Source organism: Carassius gibelio, chromosome A19, assembly GCF_023724105.1.
Source record: "Carassius gibelio isolate Cgi1373 ecotype wild population from Czech Republic chromosome A19, carGib1.2-hapl.c, whole genome shotgun sequence".
Classification (NCBI taxonomy): Eukaryota; Metazoa; Chordata; class Actinopteri; order Cypriniformes; family Cyprinidae; genus Carassius; species Carassius gibelio.
Genome location: NC_068389.1, coordinates 25,322,173 through 25,335,570, shown reverse-complemented (window position 1 = coordinate 25,335,570; position 13,398 = coordinate 25,322,173). Strand labels below are relative to the sequence as shown.

The 13,398-nt window shown below is 39.0% G+C and overlaps 1 protein-coding gene and 1 long non-coding RNA gene across 5 annotated transcripts in view; both read left to right on the top strand.

The window, feature by feature from the left end:
• Window positions 1–13,398, top strand: part of LOC127935725 (nectin-2) — a 149,113-nt gene that overhangs the window by 33,622 nt on the left and 102,093 nt on the right. The gene's annotated exons all lie outside the window — the stretch shown is intronic.
• Window positions 7,296–9,666, top strand: LOC127935727 (uncharacterized). The gene is made up of 3 exons (XR_008148158.1): window positions 7,296–8,211; window positions 8,988–9,132; window positions 9,295–9,666. It is a non-coding gene; the product is annotated as an uncharacterized LOC127935727 (long non-coding RNA).

Here is a 13,398-nt window from a genome sequence, read left to right as displayed (position 1 = left end):
CAGAAGTAGGCTTTTCCTGTGAAGATTGATGTGCAGATTTTTGTGTATTGTGTTAAAGCTCCTGTGCTGCCCATCCCAGAAAAGACTCGCCGCGTCGAGTTTGAGGAAGCGCGCAGGTCTCTGAGGTTTTAAAATACAAGCAGTCCATCTTTATTGTGACCGGTGTGTCCTGCTTTTAGTGTGACAAATGGATGTAAGCGTTATTAAATAATAATGAAGACGCAGGAGGGAGAGCTCAGGAGAGCCGTAACTGTCAAGAAAGAATTTCTGCTTGTAAGGAAATCTTTCAGCTTGTTTACGCACTTTCGGTGAACAGACGATTAATAATTTGTTGGTAGCCCTGTGTAGATGGGATTTTATAGTATTAAATTTTAATAATACGTTTATTTGGGTTGAGTTATGGACTTTTGAGTGAATCATGGGTCACAATTCACAAAATCAAAAAAAAAAAAAAAAAAAAAATCTGTTTAAGGTTACAATTCAATAATAATAATAATAATAATAATAATAATAATTACAACAGAAATGTTTAAAAATATAAGTATTTTTATTTAAAATAAATAGGTAAATATTTTTTTATCACAAAATTATCAAAATATTATAAAATGCATTTAATTAAAAAATAAGTCATAATTTAATGTGCACACAATTTATTTTTACTTTATTTTATTTTCAGTAGTGATTCTCGATTATATTTTCCGGACTATAAGTCACACTTTTTTTCATAGTTTGGCTGGTCCTGCGACTTATAGTCAGGTGCGACTTATTTATCAAAATTAATTTGACATGAACAGAGAAAAATCAACCAAGAGAAATGAACCAAGAGAAAACATTACCGTCTCCAGCCGCGAGAGGGCGCTCTATGCTGCTCAGTGCTCCTGTAGTCTACACTGAAGACATAGAGCGCCCTCTCGCGGCTGTAAACGGTAAAGTTTTCTCTCGGTTCTTGGTTCTAAATTGAATGCGACTTATATATGTTTTTTTCCTCATCATGACGTATTTTTAGACTGATGCGACTGATGCGACTTATAGTCCGAAAAATACAACAACATGATGTACAGTACATCACAGTTTAACTACTGTACATTCTTTACAGTAATTGGAATTGTGATGAATTTGAATGAAAGAAGTTCTACATTTTAAAAAAAGCTTTATTTTCTTAAAGTGAAATATGGTTTCTTATTTCTTTTACATTCTGAGGTGAAATATCACCTGGAGATATTTTGACAAGTTTTGTGAAATTCTCTCAGTAAATTGACCCTTTTCGGGAGAAGCGGGGAGGACGTGCTCCTGAAGATCTGCTTTACACACTGTCTGCTGCTTTTGAGACGGGTGTTGATGAATAGATGGAGACAGTGGAAAAGAGAAAAGAACAGATGGAGAAAGAGAACAGATGTCTTTCTGAGGTAGAACAGACAATGCTTGGCAAAGCAAAATAACTATTGACAGCTCATGAGAAATCCAAAAAAACAAGAATGCAACAGTTGGACTTATTCGCCAGACCTTTTATGTAGTGTTTCTCTGTGTCCCCACAGAAAATATAGCAGGACTTTTAAAAAAACATTTAATATGCAATATATATAAAAGGTCCTGCTATATTTTTTCCATAAGGACATAGAAATTGTATTATATTTTATGTAGAGCAACAGTTGGACTCGTTCTCAAGACCTGTGCATTTCCCATGTGTTTCCTTATGTAAATAAAAAAAGATGTGTGTGTATGTGTGTGTATATATTTATATGCAAAATGTATTTTCTATAATTATGTTGCAATGTATGTTACATTATTATATTTTTCATATATGTAATAATAAGAATTATGTAATTAATGATATATTTTTTTACATTTAAGTGTGTGTATATAATTAATATTGTTGTATGTTTACTATTATTATATAATTAAAATATTAATAATATATAATATACATTTTTTTATTAAATATTAAGTGATTAAGTGAGATTTAAATGTATTTATAATATTATATCTATTATATTGTGTATATATTATTATATTAATATATTGATAATTGATATACAGTATACAGACATTTATACATAATTTTGTATTTTATATACAGTACATATTTTTAACACCATTTTGGTATTTATTTGACTAATTTTCAGTATGTTATGCTTTTTGGCAGGACTTAAAACCATGCTCAGAAAAGTTGTGTATTAACAAATAGTTTTTTTGGGGGGACTTCTGTCATTGTTTTTTCTTCCTTTGTGCAACATGAACATTTCTCATGTAAAGGCCCTGTTAGAAACTGGTCTAATTGTACAGGACTTCATTAAGGCCTGTCAGTAGTTGATTTTTAATAACATGATGTTTTGCCCATCGCTACTTTCTCTCCTTCTCTCTGCTCTGTTGGCACAGAGATGAATGCTCTTGTCTCCAGATGTGACTGTGAATGAGCAGCTGTTGCTCTGTCACCCAGCTGCCTCTCTTCTCGCCGTCGCCTTGACGACAGTGACTCTTATCCCCACAACCAATGTTCCTGGAAAACAAGGGGTGTGAGCGTATCCCCTCACCAGCCTGTTCTCTTGATGTGTCGACGCTCTCGTTTGCGTTAGCCTTTGATCAGATCTCTACTGTTATTTTTCAAAGTGAAGATGGGCCGACCTTTCTTCTGGTGAAGTGCATGTATCGGTGGGATACTGGCTCTGTTCTAACAAACCAGGCAAGCTTGTTAGAAGCCAATCAGGACGGGGACTTGCTTGCATTGAGATGTGTTTGCAACAGGGTTGCAATAGACCACGCAGAGGGCATTGCATCGGGTCACCGATCCCTGATCAAAGGAACTGTGAGCTAATGAGTGCGAATGATCTACATACAGGCCTCTGACTCCAAAAAAGATGAATGTTGAATGCTAAAGCCTGCGGTTCTTCAGAGTTTTGCACTGAGGGCATGGAAAAGGGGGGATTTGAGGGGTGGCGGTGCAGAGTAATCTTGGCTTAGGATGGTTAGATGTATTGTGATTGAGGGGCATAGCATCTGTGTGAGAGATGTGTGTGTGTGCGTGTGAAGAGGATTAGCGTCTGAAAAGCTGAATGAAGGGTTTACACACGGGGAAAGGAAGTGTGATGTGACCGTAATCTATGTTTGAGAGTGCAGGGATGTGCTCGAGACCTCAGTCGGGCAGCTTTTTTGTATCAAGGCACCACTTATGATTAAAACATGGATTTATGTGAGCTTCACACATAGCTAAGCAAATCTTTAGTGACTGGGATGTTTATTTCTCATTAGAATGTGCTCACTTGTAGTTCAAGAGTGTGAAATTGAATTGAATTTGAAATGACAGGAAGCGGAATTGAAAAAAATACGACACAGGTAAATATAAGGCATTCTTTCACCCTGCTCCACCATTAAATTGCATTCATTTGTAAGTAAAATGTGTTAACATTACACATATGTGAATCATTTTCAACAAATCAACAAATTTTATGTATAAGGAAAAATAAAAATAAAATTAAAGATTATTTTATAATCTTTAATTAATCTAAATGCATAAATACTGTAAAAAGTTATTTTTATAGTTATTGTGTATATATAATATTAACAAACTAAATGTTTGTGTGTGTGTGTGTATTTGAACACAATCTCTGTTCAATTCAGAATGGCACATAAAAACGGTAGATATTAAACTCATAAACTTGAATAAATGAGGAAAAAGGTATTGTGAATTAATTCACTCGTTCCCGTTGGTAGTATTGCCTTTTTTCTCTCCACCAAATCATGCACCTTTGTGATTATATGGGATATCATCAAAGTGAAGAATGCTGCCTTCAGAAATCGACCAGAGAAACCTGTGAGGTTTCCTAAAAAGATGGAAAAAAATCTGAGATTATCAAGTGTTATTTCCAAACCTTTAAAAGTCACAGAGATTAATAAAATCTTAAAAGGTCACAGGAATTTTTATATACTCATATTTTTTTTTCTAGTTTTTAAGTGTTTTCTTCAGCTAGAAATGATCATTTATGAGTGCAGTCTCTATGGAAAGGATTTTTAAAAAGTCTTATTTCTTAAAAGTCATGGAAGAAACATTGCCGAAAATAATCCATCAGAAATGGTGGGAACCCTGAAGGTAACGGCCGTTTTGTCATCCTGTCTCCGTCTGTCATCTTTCAGGATGTTTTTCTCCAGAAGAAGCGTGGCCAGCTGGACCTTGACCCCTCAGGATGTTGTGTGGCTTGGCACATCTCTATCTAATATTTCTCAGGTTAACCCAGATGGTGTTCGTGGCCTGGGATCAAATTATTGGGTATTGCTTTTGGTGAAGGACGTGCACGGATGTGATTGACAGACTGATAAGCCAATATGAGATCTTATTAGATGGAGGTAACGTCCTTCACGCTACATGATGTTCAAGCAGTCACTCTATGTGAAGCCGATGTTTAATAACCGGTTTCCACGGTTCTCGTTATATATATATATATTTTATGCATAAATTGAGCCATAGATCCTTGAAATCCCAGGATCAGTGAGGCGGTAGACACAGAGTTAAGCTCATGAGAGAGAGACCAATACCACGCTCGACAACCAAACCAGAGATTGGGCGCTTTTAATCAGAGCACAGCTCGCTATGGGGAAAATGCGACAAGCAACCTAATTTAGAGCTCCAAATCCCAAAGCCATCAGTGTGTGTGTGTGTGTGTGTGTGTGTGAGAGGGTTTGCCTATGCATGGATACTAACACCACTCAATGAAAACACCTGACGTTTAGCCCAGATAAGCTGGTGCAGGGTGCTTGTTCTGCCTCATTCAATTCCAAATAGCGTGTTATGATTAAAAGTCTTGATATAGAAATCCGCAGCCTTGCTGAGTATGAGATTCTCTCTCTGAAATGAATCAAAGGGAACTCGCCTTCTGCGAAGGCTATGGATGCTATGTGTTTGTCCGGGACTACTCCTGAGCCTTGTCTGAAGTTTTGGGAGAATGGAGTGGTTAGAAAGGGAATAGAGAATGGAAAGTGTCTTGCTGGGTTGGGAGCGGTCATGTTTCAGATGGCATGTTTGCTAGTAGTGTTGATAAGGTACAAGGCTGAAACAAAAAGCATCTTGAAAACCATTTACAATTAGGTGAAATTTTTTAATATTGGTGAAGACATTAGGTATCATGAGCTAAAATGAACAATTTGTGTTGGTTAATGTCAGTGTTGTCTCTATCTCTATCTTAATGGAAATAAAGATGAAATGAAATAAATATTAGATCAACTTTGCCTTGCCAACTAATTGGAAGTAAGTCAAGGTAAAACTAAAACTAAATACAAATATAAAAGCACTCAAAGCACATAACAAAATGTTGTAAAAGGTTGTACACAGCGGGTGATTTCCAGATGAAGCGCTTTTTAATAACAGCCCTCTTGCAGACGTACGTGTGCTATCTGAGATTAAATTTACAAAAGGCCATTAAGGGAAAAATAAAGTGGATCGGTGACCCCAAAGATAATCTGAATGTAAAAATAGAGATAGCCTAATGACAAATATGGTACTTAGCCAATATATTGAGGATCTCTGTGAACTTTTATCACTTTATTGTATTACATCTGGTTAGTTGCCATTTTTATGTCCTTTTCTTGTCTAAGTGGCTGTTCTCTGTCTTAATCGGATGCAATGAGGTCAAAAGTCCTTGCTGGTTGTTTCTCGAGCCTTCATTGAGTATTGAAAACATGCTTCGCCTCTTCCACGGTTATTAAACGGAAAGAACGTGGCTCTTGCTTCCTCACTTCTAACTAGTGTCTATTGCAATCTTCTGCTCACTTGTTAACCTCCATTATTCTCGGGCGCGCGCTCACTGAAGTGTGCTTAGCAACAACTCGCTCTCATTTAGCGGCTAATCACCCGGGAGTTTTTCCAAAGCGCGAGCTCATAAAGCTATAGTGGGTATTTCCTGTAAATGTGAACACCGACATTAGATGCCAGCTGCCGTCGCCTCTCAAAGTTGGTTTCTGCCAGTCCGTCTCCTACCAGAGATCCAAGCTAAGGGCTGGCTCCGAGGCTACACTCCAGCTGTAATGTGATTTAGGGCTTTTGGGTAATGTGATGAACGCTGTTACATGTCGACAGCAGCACTCTGGGGAATGTGTGCTCGTGTCTGGGTTTGTGCAAGTGGCTCGCTGGGGCTCCATTATGGAGAGATCTTAACAATTCAGAGCCGCTCTCGTGGGAGCATGCCTTACTGTAGCACACACAGGTGTCTGTTAATTGATTCCAGCTCACGGCCGGCGCGCGCGCAGCCACTTCAGTCACGCGCAGAAGATCGCACTTCATCCGAGAGCTCGAGCGCGCTTTAAATAATCTGCTCTCACTCGCCAGCATCGCGCCCACGTCTTTTTTAAACATCCCGATTCAGTCACGTTTATATCCGCTCCTGTGACCCTCTCGTATGCACTGTGGTGAGGTTTTCTATTATGCAGTTTTCCCGTAATGCGATTAACCTTTGATTCCGCGGGAGAAAGTCCCAGAAGACCGCACTGCTAATCCTTAACATATGAGTTCTGCTTCCTCCTCCCCCGCTTCCATTCCCCTTGTTTAAAGGAAAAGTTCACATTAAAAGCATCTTCTCACTGTCATGACTTTCTTCTGTGGAATAAAAAAAAAAGAATATTTAAAGCATATTCTGGTCTCTTTTGTCTATATAATAAAAGTGAATGAGAAGGCTGTCAGGCTTCAAAATTACTAAAAGGAATCATAAAATTGGTTCATATGATTTTTTCCCCCTTGATCTTCTGAAGTCATAAAATGCATTTGTGAAGAACAGACATTTGTTAGTCCGACTTTTGTACGATTTAAAAGTGTCATTTGGTTCATATAACTGATCTGAATGATTCATTCGGTGAATTGAACCGAGTCGGTTCTTGAGTTCAACTCACTGGCTTAATGAACTAGTATCAGTGAATAACAAATTCAGTTTTGGCCTAATTTTAAAAAGGGTTTGTATGTTTTTGTTGTCTTTTACCTCCAGGTCTTCAATAGCCATACAATTCATTTGCGAGGAACACACATCTGTGAATCTGAATTGTGCGAAAAAAGGATTTTTGTATATTTTTAAAGAATCATTTGATCCGATTCAGATAACTGATTCAAATTATTAATTTAGTGAATCGCACTGATTCGGTTCTCAAGTTAATGAACTTAATGAGCCAGTCACAAATGTTGTACAGGTTTCAAATGAAGAGGGTGAGTAAAGCATAAATAATCCTTTAAGCACATGACTCCTCACCCCTCTGAACTGATTCATTTTGTTGAATTTATTTCACTGACTTAGTGATCAACCGCTCACTTGAGGAGAGTAAATAATGTATTAAATTTTGGTCTGTTCATAATACAAAGCAATTGACGTCAGAATTTTTTTATGTTGCATATGAGCCATATAGAATATTTATGGTTTTTATGTGTCCTTTTTTGAATCCTCATTCATTGTAACTGCAGGAAAATAATGACATGGTTTGTGTTTCACAAAGTCAAACAGGATTTGAATGAAGAGGGTGATGAAGTAATGACTGCTTTTCCATTTTGGAGTTAATCCTTTAAGCAAATTACTTCTCACTCCTCTAGTCTGAATCTACTAGGGAATTCTGGGAAATGTAGTCTTTGCGAAGGGGATTTGTTGGAAGTGAATGCATCGGTCTGGGGAGTTTGCAGTTGGCACGCTGTAATTGCGGTGGTGGCAGTAGCGGTTTTAGGCACGGGCGAACCGGGCAGCCGCCCGGGGCGTCATTTTTTCGTGACACATTGGGGGCGGCGCCCCTGCTTGCTGAAAATATCCACTGAAGCTTTGTGTTGTGAGAGAAGTGTAAGGGAGTGGGGCGAGAGGCGCGTGCGACGTTTCACCTCTGGGTCTCTCTCAAATGGAACGGACAGGGCGGGGGTGGACGGGGACGGGGGATCCACACTAGTAATATAATTAATAATAGACTAAAGTCAGTCACACACCTCGACTTTCTTCCAAATAACGCACATTTCATTCATAATGTTATAATACAGGCCTATAGTTCCTGCAAATGAAACTAGGTAATACAAAACGATTATGCGGTCATCAAGGTGAATTGGTTTAGTCTTGACTTCTGGTCCTGAGTGACAGTTGGGGGGATGGGAAATCTGTTGATTGTCGAGTGCCAAATAAACAGAGATGGAGAAGAAAAGGTCAAAGCCAGGTGCCCAATTTCGAAAAAAAAGAAAAGAAGAAGAGGAGAAACGAGCAAAAGATAAAGGTATGCAACTATTGTCTCTGTATGATTACAGTATCCATTTCATGAATGAAGGGCTAATGTTAATTGGTGGTGGGTATAACTCTTTGTTAACCTTTTTGCTATGATGCTTGCTATGCTTATACAACAATAATTTGGTTTCAACTCAATCACGAGATCTAATTTATAATATTGTGCTTTGCAATAAAACTGTTAAAAGTTCAGTTATCATTTCCATCAGTTGGTTTAACATTAGGCCCTGTAAATAACCAACGGCATTTTATTTGCTACACAGTATGCTAAGTATTGTTTCCTGAGTATAGTTTTACAAGTCATAACTAAAAGTGTGTCATGCGTATAATTTGAGGCAGTGACCTAATGGCACCTCCATGAAAGTTAGATTGATATACAAATTTTGGTTGAAAAATATCCTGAAACCCAAAAAGTTTTTGTTTTTGCCTATACATATAATTTAAAGTCATTTTATTTTTTACAACAACTGAGTCCCAGTGACCATAGCATAACGTGAATAAAATATAATTTTTCAATGTATTTTTTTACTATTTGTTTCTATGCTCTAAAAAATGTGATGACATGGGGGAAAAATGAAATAAATAAATGTATTTATTTTCCGGGTCTAGGAGGATATAGCGTTTAATGACAGACATTTAGTGTGTAAGAGCATGTTTAGGTAACCCTTCTATTATGTTTTGAGTCAATTTGACCCTAGGCTGTTTTAGCTTTATAAAACATTATCCTATGGTCTTTTGACTTCAAATGCAGTTAAATTGCAATTTCAGGGGCACTTCTAAAATATTTTGGAGCATCCTCTGCCACTGGTCAGGATGAGCCAACCACCTCCTCCGCTACACACGTCTCCACAAATATCTGATATTGAGGATGAAGACCTCTTTGCCTCTACTTCTACCCAGCATGAGCTTTCAGGTGTGCATATCGTGTGTGTGTGTATGTGTGTATGTGTGTGTGTGTGGGCTACAAGACAACTGCAATTTAATGTAATTTTAATATTTCTGATAATTTATGAGTAGGACTGTGTTTTTTCACTGCTATGTGTTTTGAGTAATATGCCAATATGCTGTCTGATAGAAATGCCTGGAGCTGAACCCCCACTGAGCCCCACTGGCCCTCACATCTGACTGACAGGATTCGGACTGAGCTGCTTCACAGAGGACCAAGTAAAGTGCCACCTGGCTTTGTTTTCCGTAGGAATGAGAGTAATGGGAGAAGTTGCCACCACTAATATTTTAAGAAGACATTAGTAAGTGGTGAAAAGATGGCAAGAAGTTGGCTGATTTATTCAATTAAGAACAACAGCCTCTTTTGCTTCTGCTGCAAATTGTTTTCCAAGAGGAACATCAATTTAACAAGTGCAGGAATGGCAAATTGGAAACATGCATGCAATGATCTCACATCATATGAAAACAGTTGTTATAATAAAATATTGCTGTTTGTGCAGAACTTTGTTTGCTATTTTGTTTTTGTGTGTGTTTGGGGGGGGGGGAGGCGCTCGAAAGGGGTCTCGCCCAGGGTGTATTTCAATGTAGAACCGCCACTGGGTGGTGGTAGCTTTTCTTTGTGGCCCTGACGTGTGGTAATATGGGAAAATCAATGCCTCGCTCCTGCTGTGGAGGGAATAAACTTTTCCAAACACGCATTCACACGCACACACACACATTAGACACAGTCGGGCCCCACAAAAGGCACCTCGAGTTCTCCCTGGCCGCATTCATGTGGCTTGTTTACATGCTTGTAAGGTAATTGTACACCGTCTTCTCTTTTAGACAGAACGGCGGCCAAACAACTTCATTCGTCCTGAATCAATTCTAACAGAGTGATCAGACCTGTGCCGGGCTAATGAGGAGAGAGAATTGATGACGGCGAGTAAATATGCTATAACAATTCCCGTCTCTTTCGCTTTCTTTAAGTGTTCTCTCCTCTCTTCCGCTTTCACCCTCATTCTCCGTGTTCAGTGTTTGTGTAAGTATACGACCGGAGGATAGAAACTGCCTCTAATGGCACTCAAATGAACCTCGCCATCCAGTGCCTCGAGGTCCCTGGCAATGCAGCATCCAGCTGGCGGAATAATGGAGGAAGTGCAGCGTTCACGTATACTTGTGCCCACCTGCAGACTGTTTATCTCTCTTTCCCTCCTGTCTTTGTTCTTATTTTCATCTTTGTCATGCAGATGAGCTGTTGTTCCTTCACTCATCTCCACAATCCAACCTCCTCCATTTTTAAAGATGCACCAATATGTGTTTTCACAAGGATATATGATTCTGTAATTTATCACGTTACAAGTGAAGTTAGGCATCACGTACAATATGAAAGATGGAGATATCAAGCATAACTAGTTTATTATGTGTAAATGACCGCAAAAATATGTATGTGTGTGTCACTTTAAATGTGTTGTGTGTGCGCACGCACGCTCTCTACGTAACGGAAGCTGTAACGCAGGTAGAAGAGAGAGGTGCGGACGAGGAGCACATTGTGGTTCTCACATGGCGTTTACAAAAGTTTGATATATATATATTGTAAAAAGTGGATGCACTTTACGTTTTGGTTCATCTAGTACCCTTTGGCAAGCGGAGCGAGGTATGTGTCTTTATTGTGTGTTTTGCATGTTGTATTTTAAAGTAATATATAATTTCGTATGGCACGTGTTATTTGTCGCTCTTTTGGTTAATTTCTCATGTATGTAATAATTTATTTGCCTTTTGGGTATCTGTAAATGTGTATTTGTTTAAGTAATCTGTCATTTGTATATAAGTTTTTTATTTATGAGTATATTGTTTCTTTATATAGTTTCACGGTGCTACAACACAACGTTTCTCGAAGTCACGGTTAATGGCGCTCAAAGCGAGCGAAATAAAGAAGATTAAGCACCCGTCGAAACTCTCTGTCTCGTTTGTCGACGCCAAGGGGCTGCTACAGTGAAACTCGACGCTTATCGGGACTCTGCATTACTTCGCTGCTGCCCTGTTCGAGAGAGTTCATCACAACGCCGCACGAGGATCAATCAGCACGGCGCTGCGGACGTTTGCGCAGTCACAGCGGATCGTGACGTCATTATAACTGCTTAAAGGGAAAGATCGCAAGGTGGTAACAAGGCACCGTTTAACACTACAGATGAGATCGAGACTGTGAGTTAAATCGTAGTCCCACGTGAGCTGCATCCATTCAATGGAACTCTGTAAGTTGACATGTTCAAATGAAAAGGAGAATATTTTTGGACTTTTAAATTGAAGGATAAAACTACAAGAGACATTTAAATTGAATAAGTCAAATCACAAGAAAATATTCAAGTTTGCTTGATTATTTAAAGACTATAAAAACTTGTGTGTTAAATTTGAACGTTGATTGTTGAAGATTTATCTTGGACATTTAAAAAGTCATACACAAAGAGTACAGTTAACTTTATTACTGTTTGTAAACTGACATTTCTGATCTATTACAAGGGAAATTTGTGTTGATTCTCCTTGCTAATATTTTGAGTGCTTACATTTTAGAGGTCTGATGGAAATGGTATCACTTATAGCTTAAGTTGCCCAGTTTAAAGAAGTAAACAACATTAAAGAGGCCATGGAAAACCCACCTGAAAAGGAAGTTGAACCAGCTGCACCTCCACCTCCAGCTGAAGAAATAAGTAACCCACCAGTGCAACAGCTCAGAGCAAGCTCACGTGAAAGAAGCTTAACAGAGAAAGGTCGAGAGATGCATGAGCTCGAAGCAAAGAAACAGGAAAAGTCCTTCCATAGGACTTATGAGTCCTGGAAGCAGGCTGCAAGAGAGGCTAGATCAAATTTGAAAACATTCTGTATACGTGAAGACCTGGATCAAATACAGCAGGACATTCAAGGCAGACATGATTCAGTCTATCAGCGTTATGAAGCAATTCTGCGTAACCACACTACTACTCCAGACATTGTTAAACGTATGGATGCCTGCGCTGCACTAACTGCAGAGATCACTGATCTTGTCAGTAAACGACTGGAAACATTTAATGAAAGTTACAACGAAGAACTTGTGAAGGAAACAGTAAGGCAAGTGCTGAATAAGGATGAATATGGATCCGTCTTTGGATGCACAGTAACAAACACAGTCGTTTCAGAGTCATCACTGGGATCCGATAACCAATCCAAGACTTCTAAAGTCTCAAGTAAGCGTGCTGATGCACAGGCAGAATTTGCAGCGAAACTGGAACAAGCTAAAGCTTTACAAGAAATTCACAATCAACAAGCTAAGCTTGATAAGATGGAGCATGACTGGAAGCTTTGTGAATCGAGAATGTTAGCGGAGATAAAGCAGAAGGAGGCTGAAATGCAGTTAAGGCTAGTTGAGGAAAAGAAACGGCTACAACAGCTACAAGTTGACAAAGAAGTTAAAGTAGCAGCAGCTCGTGTCAAAGTGTATAACGATTTGGAAGGCAACCTTCATCGCTGTGAAGATGACGAAGGCCCTAGCATTCACACTGGCTGCCAAAGGACAGAGCTTACATCTCAACTGAACCCGGAAGCACAGTCGTTCCTACCTCAGCAAGCATCATGTGAAGGATATGGAGTTACATCACCTCAGGAAACTGCAAATCTAGCTCAAGCAATAGCAAACTCACTAAGCACACATCGGCTGCCTGTTCCAGAACCCACTGTCTTTGTTGGTGACCCTTTAAAATTCATAGATTGGAAGATGTCATTCATGGCCCTCATTGATCGAAAACCTCTTCCTTCTGGTGAAAAAATGTTCTATCTGAAGAATTACCTTGCTGGGGAAGCTCGCAAAGCGGTGGAGGGATATTTCTACAGAAATTCTGAGGATGCGTATCAAGGTGCCTGGAAAGTGTTACAGGAAAGGTACGGGAACTCGTTCGTCATCCAAAGAGCGTTTCGAGACAAGCTGATGAGATGGCCCAAAATTGGAGCAAATGACCCACTGGCATTACGAGACTTCACAGATTTCCTACAAGGTTGTGTCGAGGCAATTCCTCACGTAAAAGGATTAGCCATCCTAAATGATTCTGAAGAAAACCACAAGCTATTAAAGAAACTCCCCGAATGGATTGTGAGAAAGTGGAACCGAATCGTGGTGGAAGAGCTAGACACATCAGGTGACTATCCAAGTTTCAAATGCTTCACAGAATTTCTGCAAAAGGAAGCAAAAATAGCTTGTAACCCTATAACCTCTGCACTATTTGTG